Below are 6,065 nucleotides of genomic sequence, written 5' to 3'. Positions count from 1 at the left end.
TACTGTACTTTGTGGTATATGTTGAATTCAGGAAGTTTGATACCTCCAACGTTGTTCTTTCTTCTCAAGATTGCTTTGGCTGTTCAGGACCTTTTGCTGTTCCCTATAAATTTTAGAATCTTTTGTATTATTTCCATGAAAAATGTCATGAGGATTTTGATTGGCATTGGATTGAATCTGTAGATTGCTTTAAGTAATATGGACATTTTAAATATATTCATTCTTATAAGTCATGAGCATGGAATATCTTGCCATTTCTTTATGTCTTCTTCAATTTCTTTCAATAACATCTTAGAGTTTTCAGTGGATAGGTCTTTCACTTCCTTTGTTAAATTTATTCCTAGGTATACTATTCTTTTTGTTGCCATTGTACATGGGATTGCATTCTTGATTTCTTTTTTTCAGGTTTGTTATTATTGTGTAGATATGCAACTGATTTTTGTACATTTATTTTGTGCTCTGCAACTTTACTGTATTCATTAATTATGTCTAATAGTTATGTGTGGATTCTTTAGGGTTTTCTATATATAGAATCATGTCATTGACAAATAGTGACAATTTTACTTCTTCCTTTCTAATTTGAATGACTTTTATTTCTTTTTCTTGCATAATTGTTCTGGCTACAACTTCCAATATTATATTGAAGAAAAGTTGCAAGAGTGGGTATCCTTGTGTTGTTCCTGTCCTTAAAGGGATAGATTTCAGTTTTTCACCATTGCATATGATGTTGACTAGGTGTTTGTCTTATATAGCCATCTTTTTGTTGAGGTACTTCCCTTCTATACCCATTTTATTGAAAGTTTTATCATAAGCACATATTGGATTTTGTCAAATGGTTTCTCTGTGTCTATTGAGATGATCGTGTGATTTTTATTCTTCCTTTTGTTAATGTGGTGTATCACATTGATTGATTTGCAGAATTTGAACCCTTCCTGCATCCTTGGAATAAATCCCACGTGATCATGGTGTATGATCCTTTTAAAGTATTGTTATATTCTATCTGTTAGTATTTTGTTGAAGATTTTTGCATCTATGTTCATCAGTGATATTGCCTTTAATTTTCCTTTTTTGTGTTGGTCGTGTCTGTTTTCAGTGTTCAGGGTAATGTTGGCCTTGTAAAAGGAGTTGGGAGGCATCTTGGCCTCTTCAATTTTTTGGAAGAGTTTGAAAATGATAGGTATTAAATCTTTGAATGTTTGGTAGAATTCACCAGAGAAGTCATCTGGTCATGGACTTCTGTGTTTTGGTCAGGTTTTTGATTACTCTTTCAATCTCTTTGCTTATGATTGGTCTGTTCAGATTCTCTCTTTCTTCTTGATTCACTTCCTAATTCTAAGAATTTATCCATTTCTTCTATGTTATCCAATTTGTTGCCATATATTTTTTCATAATGTTCTCTTATAACACTTTTTATTTTCTGTGTTATTTGTTGTAATCTCTCCTCCTTCATTTCTGATTTTAATTTCAGCCTTCCCTCTTTTTTTCTGAGTGAGTCTATCTTTTTATCCATTTTCCTTTTCTTTTCAAAGAACCAGCTCTTAGTTTCATTGTTCCTTTCTATTGTTTTTCTAGTTTATTTTTCATTTATTCCTGCTCTAATTTTTATTTTTTTCCTTTTTTCTACTGACTTTGGGCTTTCTTTATTCATTTTCTTTTCTAGTTCTTTTAGGTATAGTGTGAAATTGTTTACTTGAGGTTTTTCTTGTTTTTTGAGGTAGGTCTTTAGTGATATAAACTTCTATCTTAGTACCACTTCTGCTGCATCCCATAAGCTTTGGTATGTTGTGTTTTCATTTTCATTTGTCTCCAGGTATTTTTTTATTTCTCCTTTGACTTCTTCATTGATTCAATAGCTGTTCAGTACCATGTTGTTTATTCTCTCTATATTTGTGATTTTTCCAGCTTTCTTCTTGTAGTTGATTTCTGATTTAATACCATTGTTGTCAGAAAGGATGCTTGATATGATTTCAATCTTCTTAAATTTATTGCTGCTTGTTTTGGTTCCCAACACATGCTCTATCTTTGAGAATGTTAAATATGCACTTGAGAATAATGTATACCCTGCTGCTTTTGAGTGAAATGTTCTTTCTCTATATATATACCTATTCAGTTTATATAGCCTAGTATTTCATTTAAAGCCACTGCTTTCTTTTTGACTTTTTGTCTGGTTGATCTACCCATTGATGTAATTGGGATGTTAAATTCGCCTACAATTATTGTGTTGCTGTCAATTTCTCCCTTTAGTTCTGTTAATAGTTCCTTTATAAACTTTAGTTCTCCCCTATTAGTGCATATATATTAATGTGTTATGTCTTCTTGCATGAATGTCCTTTTTATCATTATATGATATTCATCTTTGTCTCTTATCTTTTTTGTCTTAAAGTCTATTTTGTCTGATATAATTATAGCTGCACTTGCTTCCTTTAAGTTACTGTTTGTTTAGAGTATCATCTTCCATCCCTTCACTCTCAGCCTATGCTTGTCTTTAGAGTTTAGATGTGGTTACTGGAGGCAGCATATTTTTGGGTCCTGTTTTGTAATCCATCTAGCCACTCTGTGTCTGTATTTTGATTGAGGAATTCAATCCATTTACATTCAGAGTGATTATTGATATATGATGGCTTAATATTACCCTTGTATCTTCTGTTTTCTGGTTGTTCTTTATTTCCATTGTTTTCATTTTCCTTGTATTTCTACCTGTCATTTCAGTTTGGTAGTTTTCTGTGATGGTTTTTTCAGTTTACTCTTTATTTTTGATTTGTGACTTTGCTTTGATTTTTTGTTCTGTGGTTACCATGAGGTTTTATAAAAAATCTCATAGATGGTATAGTCAATTTTCTGCTGATAGTGTCTTATCTCCATCAGCTTATGCAGGTCTGTCCTTTACCACTTCCTCTTCTATAATTTTCCTTTATAGTGTTTGCTACCAAATTGAAGTGGTATAGTTATTTTTGATGCTTTCTTTCCCTTTAACCTCTGTGTTATAATTGTTTACTTACCTATTCTGATGTAGAGATGCAATTTCCTGATTCTGTACTTGTATATCCACTTCCTATGCCAGGCTGGGGAAGTTCTCATCTATTATTTTTTTTTTTAAATTTAAAGATTTTATTTTTTTTCCTTTTTCTCCCCAAAGCCCCCTGGTACATAGTTCTATATTCTTCATTGTGGGTCCTTTTAGTTGTGGCATGTGTGACGTTGCCTTAGTGTGTTTTGATGAGCAGTGCCATGTCTGCACCCAGGATTCAAACCAATGAAGCACGGGGCCACTTGCAGGGGAGATGGGAAACTTAACCACTCAGCCACGGGGCCAGCCCTGTCATCTATTAATTTTTGCAGTTTTTATTCTTTTGAGGAAGATTAGCCCTGAGCTAACATCAACTGCCAACATTTCTCTATTTTTCTGAGGAAGATTGGCCCTGAGCTGATGTCTGTGCCCATCTTCTTCTATTTTATATATGGGGCACCTGCCACAGAATGGCATGATAAATGATGTGTAGATGCATGCCTGGGATCCAACCCAGGAAACCCCAGGCTGCTGTAGTGGAACATGTGAACTTAACTCTTACACCACCAGGCTGGCCCCTTTCAGCTATTATGTTTTGAATAAGCTCTCTGTTCCTTTCTCCTTCTCTTCTCCTTCTGGAACACCTGTCATCACTATATGACTTTTCCTAAGTGAGTCAGATATTTCTTGTAAAATTTCAGTTTTTAAAAATCTTATTTCTCTCTCCTCTTCCACCTGAATCATTTCTAGATTTCTATCTTCAACCTCATTAGTTCTCTCTTTTATATGGTCTGCTTTATTTCCAGTCCTATCTTCTTTATTTTTCATTGCATTAATTGAGTTCTTCATCTCTAGATTTTTTTTTTTTTTTTTTTTTAGAGTTCCAGTCCTTTTGGTGAAGTACTACTTCTTTCATTAATTTTATTCCTCAGCTCATTGAACTGTCTTCCTGAGTTTTCTTATAACTCCTTGAGTTTCTTTATGATTTTGAATTCTCAGTACTTTGTGATCTTCTGTGGTATCAGGTTTGGTTTCTGGACAATTGTCATTTTCCTTCTGTGCTGCCTTGTTACCGTAGTTCTTCACAGTGCTTGATAAGTTGATCTTCTGACCACACATTTGTGGCAGTAACCACCTTTCTTATTTGGAAAAGGTTTTGATTTCATTGATTCTGAACTGCTTCTGGTTGCATTTCAGAGCCTGCAATTTCCATCCTCCATTGTCTCTTCTAGAGGCATCATCAATGCTCTCCTTGTGCTGTTTGTGCCTCTGAGGTTGCTGGTGATTTGCTGTTTATGTAGCCACCAGGGTCCCCAGTCTGTATGCACTTCTGTTGTTTCTATAGTTTTCCAGGTCTCCTGTTCCCCCACTGGCTCTCTGAAGGCTCTCCACAGGCTCAGATGTTGCTTCCCCATGACTACCTGTGGTGTTGCTCCTGGGTTGTCTGGAGATGCTGGCAGCAGTCTTTTCAAGGGCTCTGGGTTCACAAGTGTCACTGTTGCTGCCAGAGGCCCTGGACCCTGTGAACTTCTATGCAGCTCACACTGCTGACAGAGCTGATGTCAAGGTTGCTGCAACTAGGGGCTGGGTCATGGGTTCTGCTATGATTCCTGAAGCCTCAGGTCACAGGTTTCACCTGCCACAACTTGAGGTGTAGGGGCCAAGCAGGGAGTGAGTATATTTGCTGTTCTCTCATGCAGCCTCAGGTCACTGGCATATGCCAGTGTATTTTGAAAACTCAGGTCAGGCTGCCTTGCCCCAGGCAGGAAAACACACATTTTGGATACTGTACCCACTGTTGGAAAGAACAGGCAGCTACTGGGGCAGGAGGCCTGATCACAATCTCCCATTTATGTCCTGAATCCTGAGAGTGTGTACCACCTAACACCGCTTGGGGGGCCAGGGGCTGAGAGTACCATGTCTGCCTCTGCAGCCTCTGTTCACAGGTGTGCACCCAGATGTCAAGATCTGTGTTTTGGATTGCTGCTGCCAAGAGAGGCTGTTCCCCTGGTTCCACTGCCTCCCAGAGGTCCAGTCCATCCACTTTCAAATTAATAGATGTGTGGATATCTTAGGCATGCTGTTGTGCTGTGAAGGGAGTCCTCTTTTGGTCAATGGATGTCTGATTGGTTGTAACTTAGAGGGAAAAGACAAAGTGTATAATCCATTCTGTCATTATGCTGATATCACCTTCTCCACATCACTAACTAGCCTTCAAAACCCTACATAATATGATCTCCTCTGGAATTTTACTCCAATCTAGTCCTTTTTCATAAAGTTAGCATCACACTGACTTTCTTTCAAGTTCTCCAAAGCAGCAGACATCTTCTTAACTTAGGACTGCTTCCACATTGTTCTCTTCACCTGGAATGATCTTTCATCACCTCTTACCCTGGCTAACTCCCTCTTTGAAGATAGGACACAGATAAAATATTGCATTTTATTAAATCTTTCCTATATATCTTTGGCCAGTTTAGATTTCATTTTACTCATTTATAGCATGCTGCTATTTCCATCCATTGAATAAATTATGGTATTGATGTATTAATTATTCATGAATTATAGGTTGATGTCAGCTTTATGTTTAGGCTATAAGTTTCATATACCTTCAGTATCTAGTGCACATATTGGCATAGAAGTAGTTTATACATACTTATTGAATGAAAAAAGAAATGATGAAACAACTATATTCTAGCAGAATATTATTCAATTCGACCTACAATTAAGGAATACGTGCACCTCTACTGTAAGATATTATCTGTTAAAAAGATTAGAGGGGCCAGCCTGGCGGTGCAGTGGTTAAGTGTACACGCTCCGCATCGGCCGCCCGGGGTTTGCAGGTTCAGATCTCAGGTGCGGACATGGCACCGCTTGGCAAGCCACACTGTGGTAGGCATCCTACGTATAAAGTAAAGGAAGATGGCATGGATGTTAGCTCAGGGCCAGCCTTCCTCAGCAAAAAAGAAGAAGATTGGCAGAAGATGTTATCTCAGGGTTAATCTTCCTCAAAAAAAAAAAGATTAGAGTACACAAGGACATACAGTGCTCACATACTTCA

This window comes from Equus przewalskii, chromosome 1, assembly GCF_037783145.1.
Source record: "Equus przewalskii isolate Varuska chromosome 1, EquPr2, whole genome shotgun sequence".
NCBI classification, from domain to species: domain Eukaryota; kingdom Metazoa; phylum Chordata; class Mammalia; order Perissodactyla; family Equidae; genus Equus; species Equus przewalskii.
This window is presented reverse-complemented; position numbering follows the sequence as displayed.